Consider the following 19,126-nt stretch of genomic DNA (forward strand, 5'->3'; position numbering starts at 1 on the left):
AACTCATTATGTGATGAGTACCAGAGCATGATCTGGAAAGAAGTGGAGACAGTGGCCTGAAGCAGAAGTTCTCTGTGCTGGGGAGCAGGATCCCTTCTTTTGAAGGCAGCAAGCCTGCTTAGATGAGTTCAGCTGTAACACACAAGCCCAAGAAACACTCCATGTGTACGTGTAGCTACATGTACATGTACTATGCTACATGTAGTGAGTGCATGTGCACTACAGGAAGGGAATAAATTCTGTTGTCTGTCCTTTCAGAGGTGCTCACACTACTACAGGTTATGTTGTGACCACATACAGTAAATATTGGGACTGTTAATCGTTTTGAAACCCTCTAATTAATATCTGTGAGGTAGACTGGGTAAAATAAGCACAGAGCCCCTCAGTGTGCACCACACTCAAAAGCTGAGTGATCCACATAAAAATGTGTACTCTCCCATAGGAGGTTGCTCCTGGGGTGGTGTGGGTGTGTGTCTTTCATTTTCCGTATTCCCTTCAGGACAGGCTCCCTGGCAGCCTACTCACAGCATTGTCCACCAAATCAGATTCATTACCTGATGTGCAACAAGCCTGTAGTTACACACTCATAGGGAGTGCCCAAGGAATTGATAAAAGGTATGTCCTGCCTTGGAGATGGAGATCAACTCTGAAAAGGATGTGTCCTATTAAAAACATTATAGTATTGTAAGTAAGCATCATCTGTTTTACTTGAAAGGTGGCCAGTTTCGGACAAGGCAGTCTCATAAAAAGCAGCTATTCATTGTATTCTACTGCATATGATCCTGAATGGAGAGGGGCCCATCCATATCACCATCACCATCATCTCATTCACACAGTGCAAATCCTGTTGGATGCTATCAAAGGCAGGGAATAGGATAAAACCTTTCCTTCTCTGTGAATCAGTCCAGAGGCAGTGTCCTGCACTGTAGCTGTGACACTGCAGCTGATTTCTTCTCAGCTAGTGAGATTAAATTTTTTTTCTTTGTGTTCTCATGGAATGCATCTGAATATGCATATCTGTGTAGAGAAGATGCATATTTGGAAAGGAGATTTCACATGAAAATAGATGTCAGCACCTAAATTTAATTTTTTTGTATTTTACAAACTAACTGTTGTGATACAGAGCACAATAAGCAATTAAAGCTCATTGTCTGTAAACAGGACTAATATTTTGTTTTCAACTTCATATGATTGTTGTAAAGCTGCATAAGTGAAAAGAATATTGAGTTCCTAAATGCAGACTTTTGTTAATTAACTTCATTTTCTGTGACAATCAGCACAAAATAATAATAATAATCAAGTAGAATAATTGTCTTGCAAAAAGCATATGAAATGTGAAACTGAGGTGCTCTGGATGCTGTTAGAAAAAAAATGGAGGCCACAAGTAGTTTGGGAATTAAGGTAAGGTTTCCCTGCATGGGAATTGATTGTTTCTCCTTGTTCTGACCTCATCACTCCTGCTGCACCTGAAATCTGTTCAGAGTCACAGAGCAGCCAGGTACTGCTCACCTCACTGTGACCTGTGCAGTTAAAAGCTGCCTTTTTGGTGCAACAGAAAACAGCTCTTACAGAAGTACACACTACTGAGGCCAGAGCTTATGTTGAGGAATTCACCTTTCTCCCAGCTCCTGTCAGTCTTTACCTGATTGTTTGAATATTGCCTGCTCCTGAGTGTTCTCATTTCCAAACTGCTGGGAGCATGAGTCTCCATAGAGCAAAGTACTTATCAGCAGACCTGGTTAGAAGCTTTTTAGATGGAAGTCAGAGGGAGGTTTGTGTTTACTTATTTAGGACTCCTGTGGTCTTAGCAGAATGTGACAGCAGTCCCAGGAACAGAAAATCACGATGACTCTGGCAGTCTCCTGGGAAATGCAGGGTAGGGCCTGCTGTCCCATATTCCAACAAGAATCCTAATGGGAATCTACTAGGAAAAGGGATCATGTTGCAGAAGTCCCGGTGGTGTTTTAGCAGTGCCAGTGCTGCTCAGGCTCTGCAGAGCCCTGTTTGGAGGCACCAGGTGCACTGTCAGTGTTGCCTGGTGTGCCTTTGGGGTGTGTTTGTACAGAGGACTGCGAGCCTGGGTACTGGGAGCTGGACACTAGGGACAAATATCTGGGATTTGGTGCTCATAGAACAAACACTGACAGAGACAGACCAGAAAGCATAAAAAAAGCATTATGGACTGAAACAAGAGTCTTTATTTCAGTGCAGAACAGAGAAATGGGAGTTACTTTGCTTTGAATGCAAGTACCAAAACAAAAAAATACATTTGTGGAGAGCTAGGAATCCTTGGATGTCAAAGCAGTGAAAAATTATAGCTGTTATGCTGCAGCATTCAAATAAATATTTACATATCTTTAAACTAATGCACTACTACCTTTATTTATGTTATCTCACTGGTAACTTAGTTTCCGGCAGTATAAGATACTACCGCTGAAAATGTTGTCTTAGCCATCAGTCTTTTAGCCAGGAATTTCTTCATGTTTAAAATGCATTGGTACAGATGGAACACTCTTTACCAAGCCAGCTCTCCAAAACCCCAGCAAAATCAGTCTCTTGTTGTTTTTTTTTTCTTCCAAAAGAATGAATTTGATCAATTTTGTTAATTACATTGACCATTGGTTATGTATAGTAATACTGTAAATAGTGGGCCCAGTTCAAAATCAAGTAGCATGAATTCCTATTAAGGTAATGAGAAAGTATTGTTTAAAGAAAAAACATGATTGCTACACTGTCATCCTGCAGAACCAAACACAATGGCTGCTCAGGACTGGGCTTTTTCAATTATAGCACTGTTTTTCAGCTTGAATCAGGACAGGTCATTCGTTTTCCTAATAGATGTAGATGATTTACATTTTCAGAGGTACCAAAGCAGACTGACATAGTGGTTTGCAGCTGAGTCAATAGCCCCATTTACTGATTCAGGGATGCTTTTCTAATAAATAAGCATTAATTACACAGGTATTGCTGTGAACCAAGCCCATTGTCCAAAGGAAGCACATTTCTTGCCTAATTAAAAGCCTTTACATAGGAATATGTTTTTATAATGGATTTGAATAGCTGCTGTGCAAGTTAATAAAATCATATGCCTTCCTACTCACACTTTGTACCAACACAAAAAAAATGAATAAACATGCAATAAAATGTAGCACCATTTAGAAAATAATGTGTAAAAAAAAGATAGGTATTTCCTAGCACTGTGCTGGGACATTTTGCTTCCTTTGGTTGGGAGGAAGATAAAGGTGTAAGTAATGGAATGGCTTCCCTCTCTTGCAAGTGTTCCAAGAAAATCAACAGGTGCATTTGGTGGAAAATGTGGTCTTTTTTTGCATTCATAGTCTTCTCCCAAACTGTAGTGGATAAAGACTGTGTAAGACTTCTGTTCTGCTATAAGTTATGTGTTTGGCTGCTTTTTCAAGGCAAAGTCAATGAGTGTCTCCTAAGATCATGTTGAAAAGGAACATCTTTAATAAAGTGCTTGTGCAGGATGTATGCATGTGTCATGATTTTCAACCAGCCTTTCCAGAGCAGCGTTTCCAGTGGCTGCAGCTGTTAATGCTGCTGAGCTGTCCTTTTCTCTTGATCTGAAAGTGGCGAGCTTTAGCCACAGCACAAGCTCCCCCCTGTGGCACCACAAATTTCATTGTGCAAGGAACACACTTTGCTTTGAGGAATTTCTAAGCAAGAGCTCTGAACTTTGAGAAATACTTGAGCCTGTTCTGGAATGATTTGGATACAGCTCATCCTCCTGAACAGACCTCTGCATCAGGGCAGGAGAGCCCAGGGGTTTGCTTGTGCAGCTGGGTCTAGCTAAAGTTCTTTGAGTAGAGGTGAGGTGATGGACTGGGGAAGCATGAGTGAAGGAGGATGTGTGCCACATAGTTATTTTATTGTATTTTCTTTCTAAACAGTGAAGTCTTGTAGACCTTCAAGCCTTAATTTGATTTCCTCTGCCATGATTGAATCCACTGGATTTGTGTTTACTTTTCCCACAGAAGTGAGAACAAAACCAGGTCACTCATCTTTCACAGCCTTTCTCCTGTTATAAATATTCTAAATAGTGCGCTTTGTGCTCAGCTATATCTAAGAGAAAAGTAATTTACTGGCCAAAAATAGACACTCACCTGATCATCACTGCATGCTGCCATCTCCCAGTAATAAAAGGGGCGCAGTTCTTGGGCTGAGAGATGGCAGTCATCCTGTGTGAAGAGAAGTGTTTCATTTGATGTTTTCTTTTGCTGGGTGAGGGTAGCACAGGGTGCAATACATTTTATGTTCTGTTTCACAGCACCTTCTCTTGACAGCAGTGGATGTGGAACTTTGAAAGTCAGATTATGGACAGAAGTAAAATGTAATCATCCAAGCCATGGTCTTCCTCAGCAGGATATGGTGGCCAGCTGTTTCCATTTGTGCTGACAGATCTTCATGCCTCATTCCACATGGAAAGTAGATTTGACTATTATAGGTCATTAGAGCATTTCCCTTAAAGAGAGGAATTTTCAGTTTCTCTCCAATAGGACTAGTAGATGAAAGTTTTACCATATTCTTATAATCTTTATTCTTGGTATTGGTGAGTGACTTTAAAATTTCTGAAGCAACAAAGTTAGGCGAGTTTAAAATAAGAGAACAAGATCTTGCTGTTTTTCCTTTCTGGCTCTTCCTCCCAACATCTTTCACTGGGATTATTCGGGAACATTTCTCATCTCTAGTTCCATCAGGACTAGAACAGCGTCTTGTTAAGTTTGAGCTGAAAGGTATTAAAGACTTTGAAAAATTGTGCCAAAAGGAGCTGAAACTCTCTTCCATCTTTATTTATGGCCATACAAAATTACAGATTGTGTTTCTGTAGCTTACCTTAGTTCAGAGACACTTTACTGTGGCTAACAGTAGTTGCTGTAGTTTAGATGGGAAAAAAGATATTGATGTGATTTTGGCTTGTGGTATCTCTAGATGAGGTTTTAAAATCTGTGCCTGAGGTTCTTCAGTAACTTTAAGAGATTTCAGAAATGGATGCTTTGTCCTCTTGGTTAGCACAAGTTAGTGAGAAGCCTCTCTTCACAGGGTGCTTTTAAGCTGAAAAGCATCTTGGGCCATCTCCCTGTGTATTCTGGTTCTCTCACAACTTCCTAGAGTCATCCCATGATTCAGCCTCTGGTTATGGTCAGAATGGTTTTGATTTCTGTGTGCTCACTGCCACTACTGAGAAGAGAGAAAACTGATTAAAATATAAAGTCTATTTCATAGCATGACAGTTTATATCAAGCAAAGAAAATGGAACTCAACATGACAAAGCTACTTGATGCCTTTTAAAACTATTTTTTTGACACTTTGTTGAAGATCAGTGGATTCTCCTGAAGAATCAGGCATTTTTCTATTTTAGAGGTATTGTCTTGAAAACTCTTGTTTTAACTGGATTCGGAGTGTTGTCTCTCCCTGCACTTTAGCCATTGACCAGAAGGTGGGGCTTAAGGTATTGTCAGTGAGCTAGAATTGAAGGAATTTCACAAAATCCTTTGGATTGGAGAGTTTGGAATATGTATTATCTCCTCCCTGTTTTGCAGAGGAAATCCTGGATCAGCATGACAGCTCCTCAGGCCATAGCACCTCACACTCAGGAATCTTAGTGGTCCCAGACTGTCTGGTACCAGCACAATGTAATTAAGCCAAAATATCATCACCTAAGACACATCAAAGAACAGCATCATTGTACAAAAAACGAGGATGATTGTGTCCCTGCAGATGCTAGTGATGTTTTTGTTGGATTACTGGGAAACTAACAACTGGGAGAGAGAGGAATGTTTCCTCGTGTTTCTGCCCCAGTCCCAGCAGGCACTGCTGCTACAGAATGATAGAACAGTTTGGGTTGGAAGGGTCCTTAGAGATCACCCAGGTCCAGCTCCTGTGTCATAGACAGGGACACCTTCCACTAGACCAGGCTGCTCAAAGCCCTGTCCAACCTGGCCTTGACTTGTCTCCCCATGGGCCAGAAGCTGCTCAGCCTGATTCCCATGTGGGGGTTTGCCATGCTGGGCCCCACACACCTCTTGGCCATCTCGGGCTCATGCAAGCTCCCGGGCAAGACTCTCTCTGGCACCCAAACCACTGCTGCCTTGACATGGAGTTGACTTGTCAGCTGCAATCCCTGCACTGCAGTAACAGGAAGCCTTTTGGACAGCAGGAACCCAAACCCCACAGTGCCTCAGGGAGAAGTGTCTCAGATGTTGAACCTGAATCAATTCTCTGTGAGGCTGTGACAGAGCAGCAGGGTGTCTGCAGTGACATGTGTTACCAGGATGCTGCACACCAATGGGCTGCATGGAAAGAGCATTCTTGTGGCTTTCTACTTATATACACAAGTCCAGTCTGGATCATGCTAGGTCACGTTCAGTAGATAACTGGAAGCTGGATAGATTTGTCTAGTTGCTTTATGGATGTACTCAGGATTAAGACTTCATACTGAGCAGTTATTGACTAAAAGCACAGCACCTCCCTTAGCTTTCCTCAGCTCTCATTTGGGAGGAAGGATAACTGCCTTCTCTGCATGATGCAGGGAGTGTTTGCCTCAGAGCAGCCCTTGTTCATGCTCTTTCTGGGTTAGAAAGATGCAGTTGGGGTCCAGTTATTTGGTGGAAATTTTTGTAGATCCTTTTCCTAGACAATGTGGATGGGATGAGGTTTTGACCGTTTCCCTTATATGAGCTTTCTTCTGAAACTTTGACCTTAGTAGCTGCTCTCTGTAGTGGCAACACATGTTACAGCACCAGAAATATCTTTTTTGGGTGAAACAAAAGTTTCACCTAGATCCTGTTTTGTCAATGTCCTGTCTTTGGGAATGGCTAAAGGCTGATGCCTAGGGAAGAGGAGAAGAATAGAGCAAATGTACAGCAGTTGTTCCCTACAGTACTTTTCTGATCAGCAGCAATTTCCACCTGATGGACTCATTGAACTAGAGATGATGCCTTCATGTTCCATTGCCCTTTTAGAGGCTTGGAACAATTCTAGCAGGCAGTTTTCCCAGACCCTGTTAGTCCTAAGGCTAATCTCCCACCACCTCAACTGAGAAGCTGTAACGGACCCATTGGAAATCACTTCAGTGTTGAATGTAACAGATTCCCTTGGTTAGCCATCTAGGTGCTGACAACGCTGATTAGTGAAGATTCAATTCCTTCAATTTTACACCATTCCAATGAATGGTACAAAATCATTTCCTCAAGATAGGAAAACCCATGAGGGTTGGCAAAAATTTTGACCTATTGAACTGGAATGAGTGGTTTGATGTCCTCATGAAAAAAATGAAAAATAATTTTCTGCCTATTTCAAAATAATAGACTTATCTCTATTTCAATTACATGTCCTTTTTGAACATAAAGATAAGCTCTGCTGTGTATTCAAAACATCAATCTCTTTCCCATCCTGAAAAACAATCAATAGGCTCAAAACACTATTGGCACCTATCAGAAGCTAACCACAGCTAAGAGTGAGGTTAACAAGGCCAACCCAATTGGTCAGGAAGTTTTTGAGACAAATCTGAAACAGAGTGTTCCTGTCTGGCAACAAAGAATAAATTTAGTGTTTTTCTTAGCTCTTAAAATGCATTTAAATGCCAGCAGTCTCATGGGGGAAATTGGTTTCTGAAAAGAATTTGCATCAAAATTATCTTTGTACCCACTTCTTTAGAAAATGAGTTAATTGCTATTTATTTTCATAATCACTGTGCCATATATTCCAAGTATGAGGAAATACTGAATTCTGCATCTGACTTGCAGCAGCAGATTTGCTCAGACAGCCTCATCTCCCAGAAAACTGATGGCTGTTCCCCTTGCAGGGTGGCTTGGATGGAGTGCTGCAGCCCTTACTCTGAGGCAGACCTGCTGTAGACCTTGTTTGTTCTGCTGCTGCCAGAGTCCAACAGGGGTGGTCTGGTTCTTCCAGGCTTCATACAGCAGGAGAAAATAGATTAACCCTGCCAAGAAGTACAGGCAGAAAAAGGAAAGACATACAAGAGCAAGGCACCAGAGGCTACTGGGAAATGACCATGGTGTAGTAGGGGTTTTCAAAGGCCTGTGGAGGTAATCTAGATTACCTGGAAGTATAAGTGTGAAGGGAATTAGTTAAATTTCATCTGTCTGCACAGGTGTTCTTGTTTGAAGTGAAGATGACCTGGTTGATTCCATTAAGGCAGTTTCACTCCACAATTCTCATGAGTTCCACTGGATTTTTCTTGAGTTTTCCATGGTAGACACATCGTGGTACTCTTTTCCAAGCTGGGGCTGGAAGAAAGAAGGATAGAAGGAAGAGAAACTATTCTTCTAAGGGTCAGAAATGAGAGAATTGGGTACCTTGTTAAAGAGATGAGGCTTAAGCAGAAATCAACCCTTCAGAGCAATTTGTCACTTGCAGAAAATCTACACAGGAGAAAGGCAACATCAAAGGCTGAAGGATGACAGAGGCTGAGAATGGTCACCTAGGGAAGGTTTGAAAAGTAAAAAGAGAAGCCTTGGTGAGGTATAGCCAGTGAGTGCTAGGAAGCAAGAGGACAAAAATAGAGTTAAGAAAATTATTTGGAATAATGCTCTGAAGGGAGTCAGTGCAAGAGAGGACAAAACTGGAAAGGAAAAGGACTGTGGAAGGATGTGAGAAGAAATGACAGATTTTAGGGAGGCTGTGGAAGGTAAGAAAGGTGAGACATAGAAACAGTCATCCAGAGGTCAGCATAAGGGAAAGATAATATGCAGGAAAAGGGGGGAAGGGACTTAGAGGAATCTGGTATTGACCAGTCAAACACAGAGGGCAGTGCTAAAGCAGAGCAGTGAGGGGTAGTCCATGGCAAAGGTGAGAGCCATTCCAGCGGATTAATTTTCTGTGTGAAATACACACCATAGCTGCAGGGCAAATCAATGAAAGAAAGATGTCAGGTAATCAGATGGGCACCAGTAGGAGAGGTGAGAGTTGGCAAGGCTGTGGTTGAAAGGTAATGATGTGAGGGACAGGTGATGACTTCCAAGTTGTGCCCTCCAAGGGAGGTCATCCAAGAGTATCACAGCACAGAGTATCACAGTGTCAGGATGGGACACGCAGAGAAGTTGGATGAATTGGTGATGACAGGAAGAGGGTGAGAAATAGTAGAGAAGTGTTGGAATTATTGATAATGAGAAGAAAAGCCCAGTAACCTCTTTCCACTTTTTATCCCTGGAATAATTAATTGTTAAGAAATGTGGGAAAGAAAAGGAAGGAGTACAGTGACCACAAGAACAAAGAAATGGTGAGGTGCTATTTGAGGATAAGGAGGGAAAAGTTAATGAAAAGGGAGGAAATATGATTAGGGAAAGGGAAACTGAGTGAAGACAAAACAATCATGCTGGAGAGGACAGGGAGGCACATGCAGTTGGAAAAGACCTTTTGAAAATGCCACTTGGACTCCAGGATTCTTACAATTCTGAACAGAAGGGTGTTGTCATCTTATTGCAGGGGTCCCATGCTATTGTCTCCTTATAGCAAAAGTTTCATACCTCCTTGGTGTTTTCTCATGGGCTACTCCTCCAAGCACTGAGTCATCTTCTTCACAAAGCAGCCAACTGACTCCAGCTCCCTTCTTTACCCACCACCCCACTCTTTTATAGCACTCTTCTTCTCACTGGTTACAGCTGTGGCCTGCTAAAGTCAGGCCTGTTCCTAATCTTTGATAATTGGCCCAGCTGCAGCTCCTTAGGGGTAAGATTACTGTCTGCACTATCTTTATTTTCTTATATTCTATCCCCCCACAGAAGGGGTCGAAAATGCAGGTCTCTGTGACTCAGAGGTGACTCTGGAAGCTGCACTGTGCTCAAACCACTACTAGTTTTTCCTGTGACAGGCTGAGTTCCTTCTCCCTTTGTGGTACCTGAATGCCAACAGTCCATAATCCACAGTCCCGTGCCACATGTCTCAAATAAAAGTGCCATGTCCCTGAAGTAGAGAGAGAAACTTCACCAATGCAAAGCTTAATGATAGAACACCCTGAAAGACACAAATATCCCAGAAGAGCTTTGGCCTGTGCTGTGTTTCCAGACCGGTGCTTCAAGTATGCAGAGCCACCATGCATTGAAAAAACGTTCTTCTGAAGCAACAGCAAGAGAGCTGCACCCCTCACAGCGTGGTAGTGTCACATTGAACAGAGCATCCTCCGTGCCTGGGGCATGGGCACAGCTGCCCCTTTTTGGTAGTGCCTTCCAGCCCCATTGGGCAGCTCCAGGTGGGGGCAATTCTGCCCCCTGAGCTGCCCCTGTGAGATCAGCCAGGCAACACTGGGCCACTCTGGGGGCATCCATCTAAAGGAGGCCTTCAGGTGACAAGTCCTAAGGGCCAAATATCAATCAGGAGTAGCCAGCTCTTGGAGGGTGGCAGGGCTGCACATGGATCTGGCCTTCCTCATGGCTCTGGTGACAGGAAGACCATTCATGAAGAAATCGGGCACAACCCTTCAAAAATGTTTTGAGGATCTGCTTGTGCAATGGCAGCATTGTTTCCAGTCACCAGGCTGACATGAAGATTTAGTCATGGAGCTGCTCAGCAGGAGGGCCCTTTCTGAAGAAGAAGAAGAGGAAGCACAAACATCTCAGTGCTGCTGGAGACTTGCTTGGAGCATGTGACGAACCTGTGGGGCTTTGGCTAATTCCTGTATGCAAAATGAGCAGGAGGGAGGACACCTTGGCCAGGATTCCCCTTTAAAGATAGCCTTAAATAGTGTGCTCTGTGCATGGTCCAGAGAATTTAGTAGGTCTGAGTGACAGTTGATGCTCATCAAGCAGCATTTTGTAAAGCTCTTTGAGAAACCCTGACTTGAAAATATATATTACATTGCAGGGGTGGGGGGGGGGGTGTGGGAGGTGAATGATATTTTGGGCATGATTTCTTAACCTCAGAAAGTTAATTTATTATTCTTTTTTATTTAATTAATGAAAAACCATGTCTGTTCCACACTTTTTCAATTATCTGTTTAAGATCTGCAACCACAAATATTTTGAGTCTATGCAAGTCACCCTAAAGGTTGAAAATCCTTTATCTTTTTTCCAAATATCAGTAGATACACCCACAGTTAATTTCAGGTCTTAAATACGACAGAAGAAAAGTCACCTCACTCTGCAGATCACGGTCTGCACTTTACTATATTGTCAGGGTTCTGTTACTGAAGGATAATGTGACCTCAGCAATGTGACTGACAGTAAATTCATAGGGTCATGCTGTGTAGCAACTGGAAGAATTAGTCTTGACTAGTGAGATGCCTCTCTGCCTTGTAGCTGTCAAAATCAAACACTAGTTTGAAATTCATTGCACTGGGTGCCTGCCAGAAAATGTAGTGCAATGCAGTTTATTTGAATTCCAAATATCCTGAGTACGGCCGAAGCTGGAGTAAACAATATCCCTAAAAAAACACTGTGAGAGCAAAGCAGTTGTAGTCATTAAGGAAACAGTAAGCCTAAGCTGTGATCAATCCTAGTTCTTTTCTTGCCAAACAGTGCCATAACAATAGCCTTCTCTTTTAACAGAAGGATCTCAGAGAACAAATATCCTCTACTGCTGTAAAATTACAGTTGTCTTCTCACTCCTAAGTTTCCAGGAACATGAGTTTCATGGAGGTGCCTATCAGGCATGGGCTGTCACTCACTTCTAGTGGTGGGGCAACAGGAGTGTTAGGGCAAACAAGCTTGGACAACTTTGTAAATCAGTGCAGTTTAAATGGGCCCAGGAGACATTTATTGGTTGGGAGATGAATCCTCTGAGGCTCTCAAATTCACAAAGAACATCCTCTCAGAATCCTGTGACTGCTGACCTTGGTGAGAGCTCTTTCCCCACAGGAGCAGAGCTCCCCATCTCTGTCCCCATTCCAGTCACCCTCCCTGCGCCAGCAGCACACGAGTGTCCCTGCAATCACTGAGCTGCTGGCCATGGTCTCATCAGACAAAGAGAAGCAGTAAGGATAACCCCTCCTGGACTGTGTCCTTCAAGCTCCTAGTTTCTGTCAGAGTAGCTGACTGCTGTAGGAGTTAGGGAGAGGAAGATGAAAATGGGGATCTAGAAATCCTAAACTCTTCATCACAAAGATAGGCTGTGCTGCAGGGCCAGTCCATGCAGCTCAGATGGCCTCTACCCCTGGAATTTTCACAAAAATCTCCTTATTTTAGCAAAATGGCAAAAGTCAGGGTTTTGTGTAGAACCTCAAACTCATCAAGTCTCTACTGGAAGCTTTTTTATTCCTTATGTCTTAAAGTTACCACCATCTACAGTGTGGGGGTTACAAGCACTGTATGGGAATGGCAGCTCAGAATCCCTCCATGTGCCTTTCCACTTCAGTGCTCTTCCACTGTGGAGGGCTCAGTACAGAAGGATGAGGCATTTTTCCTGTTTTAGAAGCAGCCACAATCATGTTTTATTCGGAAGAATGCATAGTAAGAGTGGCCAAACTGACAGACCTTTTATTAGACCGCTGCTTGCCGTGATGGAGCTTTCAGGACTCAACACCTCATAGTGCTGACTGAGCTTTAGCAGCTGAAATGGCCTTGAACCTGGACAGGCAGTGCTGCATCTCTGATGGCACCTGCCATCAAAGCCTGTGGCAATCAGTCTCTCTCCTGGCAGTTCCCAGGGTGTGAGCACTGATGTCCAGGCATCACACTGGCAGAGATCCTGTACTACTGGGGATTGCATGCTTCAGGCAGTCAGCAGCACCCAGGTTTGACATGCTGCTGGACTTGGGTTTTGTGACTCCAGGCAGGAACACAGGGAACTTGTTCATGAGGCTTTAAATACAAATTTTGCAAAGACTTTCATAAGTAGCACTTATATTCTGCTATTTTAATGCTGACTAGTTGCAGTGTTGAAAGGTGTTTGGCAAGGCAGCAATGGCTCAGTTGTATCAACTCAGTCTCACCAAGAGATGAGGAATAGGGGATCATGACATGGCATTATTACATTCACTGTTCTGACAAACTGCATGGTAGAATAACACAGCTCTCTCCATATGCATAAACACTCAAAGGAAAATATTATTTTGCTCCAGAAGCTGAAGCAGTTTAACAGAGAGGTGCAGCATTACTGCCACTCTCTGCTGTGGCATGTGACAAGGAGTGGGAGAATTACAGGTGTGGCTTCTGTGAGAAGCTGCTAGAAGCTTCCCCATGTCTGATAGAGCCAATGCCAGCCAGCTTGGGAGCAGATCTGCCAGTGGTCAAGGTTGAACCCATGAGTGACAGTGGCAGCACCTCTGGGATGACATGTTTAAGAAGAGGAAAAAATTGCACAACAGCAACTTCAACCAGAGAGATGAGAATATACAAGAGAACAGCTCTGCAGGCACCCAGGTCAGTGAAGGGGCAGAAGGAGAAGGTACCAGGACTTGTGACCCAGCCCCAGAACACTGGAGTAGTCTGTTCCTCAAGGACTGTATCCTGTGGAGAGGACCCACACTGGAGCAATTCATGCAGCCTGTGGGAAGGACTCACACTGGAGAAGTTAATGGAGGAGTGTCTCCTGGGGGAGAGACCCCACATTGGAGCAGGGGAGGAGTGTGAGGAGTCCTTCTGTTAAAAAGGAAGGAGCAGCAGAGATGATGTGCTGAACTGACCACAGTCTCATTCCCCGTGTCCCTGTGCTGCACTGGGGGAAGAGGTAGAGGAAATCTGAGTGAAGTAACCTGGTGAAGGAGAGAGGGGTAGGGGGAAGGTGTTTTGGATTTATTTCTCATTACCCTACTCTGATCTGATTTGTAATAAATGAATTAATTTTCCCAAGTCAAGCCTGTTTGTCCGTGACTGTAACTGTTGAGTGATCTCTCCCTACTCTCATCTCAACCCATGAGCCTTTTGCTATATTTTCTCTCCCCAGCTGAGGAAGAGAGTGATAGAGTGGCTCTAGTGGGCACCTGGCATCCAGGAGGAGCTGCTAAAATGGAGCTTAACAAAAGTAGTGTTGGGCACTTTGTCCATAAAAGTCATAAAATCAGAGAATCATTTAGTTTAGAAAAGACTCTTAAAATCATTGAGTTCCACCAGCGATGATCTTAACACTGAACACTGACATTGCTGGAGAAGAATGGCATGGAAAATACAGGTTTTCAGACATAACACAAGAAACAAGTCATGCCAGCTCTACAGCTGCCTAAAAAACTTTAGTAACTCCTTGTTTGTTTGCAGCATTGTTTAATGACATAATCTCCTCTTCTTTAGTTTTTGTTTCAATGAGTCTACCAGATGGGCATACAAGAATTCTGATTCCACTGACGCTCATCTGGCATTTTCATTTAACTTAAGCAGGTTTTTATTTTCTTCTGGCAGGTTTTTTTTTTTCCTTTGGAATCTCTGCCTAGAAGCTGGATTGGGTAAATACCCCACATATCTTCAAGAACACATGCCTAAACCATTTTGTTATTATAAAAACAGAAATCTGTCTTTTTCTTTGAGTGGGAGGGTTACCAAAACATATAAATGTAAATAATTAACAAATACATTAAAGAAACTGTTTCCAGGCAAATAAACCAGTGCAAAAGGCAAAATTCAGCAAATAAATTATTGGCAACTTATGACTTGCCCATAACAAGTATATCTTCTATGCTGTCTTCTTTTTTAAAAATGAGCATTTATTTTACATGATGCAGCTATTTGTGCTGCTACCAACCTATAGCTCACACTGAAAAAGGCAGCCTGCAAGGAAAAGGAGTGGTTACCAGGTGCACGTAGTTTTACATTGCTGGAAGGTATTTCCTGTCTCTCCTTCTCTCCGTTAGTAGCCTTCAACAGAATTGTACACTTAAATAATTGCATGATTAACATGCTTTAAACTGATTCTGTTCATTTTGGAGTAAAATAGACACTTAGATTTATGCATTTCAATATTCCTAGCATTTTGTGCAGGTTTAGTGTTAAAGCAGGTGCAAAACATTTACAAAAGAAGGGTCTCAGATCCTTTAAACAAAATTGTGTGGAATAGTGGTTGCAATTAGAATAAGTGGTCAGAAACTTCTTGGCAGTCTTTAATGTGGCACTCCTCCCTTCTCATGCATAAATAAAGCAAATGTCCCTGGAATTTAGTAAAAGGCTGCTATGTTTTCACTTGGATCTGAAACTGTGATTGCAGATGGAGTAGAAGACACTTCACAGCAGATGTGGCTTTAACTGCTGGGTGCTGAGCCATGCCTGTGTTGTAGCCCATGCTGCCATAGCTGGGCTGATGCTGGGGCTGAATCCTGCTTGCTTGTATCCAAGTGAGCTGCAGCCAGTGCTGTAGAGAATTACAGAGGAGAGAAACTCTGTACAGAGCCCTTGAAATTGCTTATAAGTATCTGACAATTTGGCTTACTAAAATTCTTCCTTTATATGTCTCTGCCTCCATCTGTAAACCTGCCCCTACAAACCATTGGGAGTACCATTTCTATCTCACAGCCTGCAGCTATCTTTCCTTTGCATCGATGACAAATATTCTTGAAGTCAAGAGTCAGTAAGTTTATTCACCAAAGGCAAAAAGCTGTTCCATCAGCTGGTATAAATATGAAAGAGCTCTACAGAAAATGAAAGGAGGTGAGGCAAGAAGCTCTGCTGGACTGTGCCAGCTGAAGACCTGTTTCAATGGGTTTTCTAGAAATCCTGAAAACAATCTGCTGGTGCGTTGCATCTTCTCTACTCGGGATTTTCCAGCATATAGTGATTATTTATCTGGCCTCATATGGCTTCAAGAGAAGCATTTGCATAAACAAGAGAGAGAGAATCAGCAATCCCAAATATCCCTTGTCTGGGTTTAAACTAAAATTTAATCTTAAATGTTACATTAATATCAGCTGGGCTAATTACGGAAAATTAATTTCCTGCAAAGAACCAAATTTCACATTGCCATAGGAACAAGTCCATACTCATTGCACTATGGTGTCTTAGTTGTTTCCTGAGTAATCCACATTCTCAATGGAATTCTGTCTTTTAAATTAAAAACCTCCAGGACTGCACAGCCTATACAGGTGAGTATGGTGGATAGTTTCATCCAGACAAATGGCTGCACCCCTTCATGTTCCACCCTCTGTCTCTCCTGGATGCATTTGCATAGAGCAAGCAATGAAGAAACAACTGAGGAAAATAAAACCCCTTCCAGATTTGTGTACTCTGCAAAGATTCACCCTTTCCAATACACCTATATACTGTTTTGCCTCCAGTTAGTAAGTGCCATGGTTTTTCCCTTTTCAGAGCTGTGGTTCAAAAAGCAGCAAGTGGGCTTGAGCCTACTGAGTAATATCATGCTTCCATGGGGGATCCCTCTGCCCCCCATGACCAGCTGGGGGGTGAGGGGGGCTCTGTGGGTGCTGGAAGGGCATGCTGAGTCCATTCCTCCTGCCTTGCCAGGTACCACTTTCTCTTAGGCCGAGCTCAGACATCCTTGTCAGGGAGTGCTGGCACAGTCACCTTGTTCCACTAACTACATCCACTGCAATGCCCAAATGCCCCCCATGCACAATGACACCTTCCTCACACAGAACAGCTCTTGCTGCAGATAGCAGGCAGGATTTGGATTTCTGGGATGCTGAGATCCCTGACTCTAATAGGTACTCTTTACCAAGGTTTATTTTCTAAACATTTTGATCTGAATATCCAGATATCTCAGTGTGGTGGTTTTGGTTATTTTCTCTAGCTGTCATGCTTTGCTAGTGAAGTGTACTTTCTCTTAGAAACAGCTGGTGTCCCATGTGAGAATTGGAGGTCTTTAACCAGCCAGTGTTCAAGTCAGTCCTTGATTCACAATCCAGAAAAGGCCTTTCAAAGCTGCACTTTGGCGTTCCATTCCTCACAAAATGACTGATGCTCTTGCAGTGGGAACCACCTCCTTGAGAATGCCGCTTAGGAAGGAGAGAAGCAAAGGTGAAAGGGGATAATGAAGCTGTGATGCTCAAGCAGGAGGGGTACAGTGTTCAGAGCAATGAGGGGTACAGTGACCTGCTGTGATGCAAAGCCAGGAGGCTGCAATGGACAGCATTCTACTAAAAATGTGGTATTACAGATGTGCCTTAACTTGAGCTTCCTGAAACCCTGCATCTAGAGACTCCTTCTGTTTGCTATGCTGTTTGGTTTTTAAGAGCCTCTCCCAGGGCCTAGCAGTCAAGTTCTAGGAGGAAATATTCCAGGAGTGGTGAAAGACAGCCTTCTGAAGATGCCCACAGCTCAGCACTCCCTTTGCTTGTCCCAGTGTGGCTTCCTGCTTCAGTTCTGGACTACAGTCCCTACCATGTGCATGGCTGCCACAGTCTCAGCTTGCTCCCAGGCTTCCTTACAGAGAGCAGTGATCACCTTGCAATGAAACAAAACCCAGCTGTGGTTCTGCAGGAGGCCCCATACCCACTATCGTTATGCAGCTGCCAGGTTTGGCTCCCTATGTCCCACAGAGCTCTCCAGCACCATCCCACTGTAACATCACAGGGAATGGAGCCTACAGTGTGTTCTGCTGTGAACACACATTCAGCTCATCAGTTAACACTGTCTGCACCTCATTTTGGATGCTGCAAACTATGAAAATGCACATATGTAACATGCAGGGCACGAAGGATACTGGGTATTCACTGATACCAGTGAGGTCATGGCCATTATGCCCCTGTGGGCTGGGGACCCTGAGCAGCTTGGCCAGGAGGGTCAGAATGGTGAGTAGGGCTAGAGTCCCAGCAGCAGCTATGTCCAGCAGCAGAGATGTAGCCAGAGATTTTGGAGCCACTGTGTGCCAGTCCTCCATGGGCTCAGCCATGGAGCTGTGTGGCAGCATGCCAAAGCCAGTGTCTGGGCAGAGGCAGGTGTGGAGCCAGATTCCTGTGCAAACCTTGCCCCTGTTATTTGCCTTCCTTTGATTTCTATTTTTGTTTGTCTGTTTGTTTCTTTGTTTTTTAAAAAAATAAAATATGGTGTTTATTTTTTCTAGTATCTTTCCTCTCCCTTCATAGCAGGCAAGAACTTTTGTGTGCTCATTTAGTTTTGCTTTGGTTTTATTTTTGCTTAGTTTCCACAGCAGGGGACCCATTATTAATTGTTACAGAAATATCCTTCAGCAATGCAGCAAAAAGTAGATGAGGGGTGTGGGCTGGAGGGTTGTCGGAAGAGCCCGACAAGTCGGACTGTGAAATGCCTTGCAGTTCTAACAGTGTGTCCCTCCAGTGCAGGGCTACTGAAGCAAAAGCTCCGTCCCGATATGGGGTGGAAGTTCAGAAAGAACAAAAGATGATGAGAAGAAGGAAAGACAATCCGATATAGAGAGTTCTGTGTAGGGATGCCTGTGCCCACGCGGGACTGGATACCCACCCCAGCTGGGAGGGCACAGTGCCACAAAGGGAGGGCGAGGGTGCGAGTAGCACGCTGGGGGCCAGCTGAAGTTCCCCTGGGTGCCGAGGGGCAGGCTTGGAGCTCTTCGGCTCCTTGGGGAGACGCTTCCCGAAGGAGCCAGGTGCGCTCTCACCAGGGCAGGGGATGCTGCGGGCGCTGGCCGCCGGGGCGGGCGGGCCGGGGCCGGGGGGCGGAGGGCCGTCTCTCGCCTCCGCGGGGCCGCCCCGCTGGCTGCAGTGTCCCGGCAGCCCGGGAGGAGGAGACGGCGGGGCGCGCAGGCAGCAGCGGGGCAGCCCCGCCGAGACGGTCTCCGGGCGGGCGGCAGCTCCGCGCCCCGCCGCTCCCGCCGCCCGCGCCCCGCGCCCCGGCCCCATGGCGGGGCCCGCCGCGCCCTGCGCCGCCCTGCTGCTCCTGGCCGCCCTGCTGCCCGCCGCCCTGCCAGGTACGCGGGAGCTGCCGTCCCACGCGTGTCGCTGCCCGGCGGGGAGGTGCCCGGGGCGGGGGGCTCCGGGGGTACGCGGTGCTTGGGGGTGCCCGCGGCGCCGCTCTCGGCCCCGGCCCGGCAAGGGGACAAGCGGGGACACCCCGGCCGAGGCGGCCGCCTCCCTGTCCCGCGCAGGCACCTGCCGCTGCCCCCGGTGGGTACGGGCCCCTCGGCCGGTCCCCCGAGCGGGGACGGGAGCTGCAGAGCCGGGCAAGCCTCGGCACCGAGGGTCACCCGGCTTTCGGAGAGCGGCGGGACCCTCCGTGGGTCGGCCCGCTGCGGCTCTGCCGCGTTTCGGGCAGCTCCGGAGCGCGGGGCTGCAGCCCAC

At 45.0% G+C, this 19,126-nt stretch overlaps 1 long non-coding RNA gene across 1 annotated transcript; it reads right to left on the bottom strand.

Annotated features, from left to right (window-relative positions):
* Positions 1-7,669: 7,669 nt before the first annotated feature.
* Positions 7,670-9,578, bottom strand: LOC132071207 (uncharacterized). The gene is made up of 3 exons (XR_009418080.1): positions 9,510-9,578; positions 8,084-8,270; positions 7,670-7,963 (listed from the first exon to the last, which is right to left on the bottom strand). It is a non-coding gene; the product is annotated as an uncharacterized LOC132071207 (long non-coding RNA).
* Positions 9,579-19,126: the final 9,548 nt, after the last annotated feature.

This window comes from Ammospiza nelsoni, chromosome 3 (assembly GCF_027579445.1).
Source record: "Ammospiza nelsoni isolate bAmmNel1 chromosome 3, bAmmNel1.pri, whole genome shotgun sequence".
Taxonomy (NCBI): Eukaryota; Metazoa; Chordata; class Aves; order Passeriformes; family Passerellidae; genus Ammospiza; species Ammospiza nelsoni.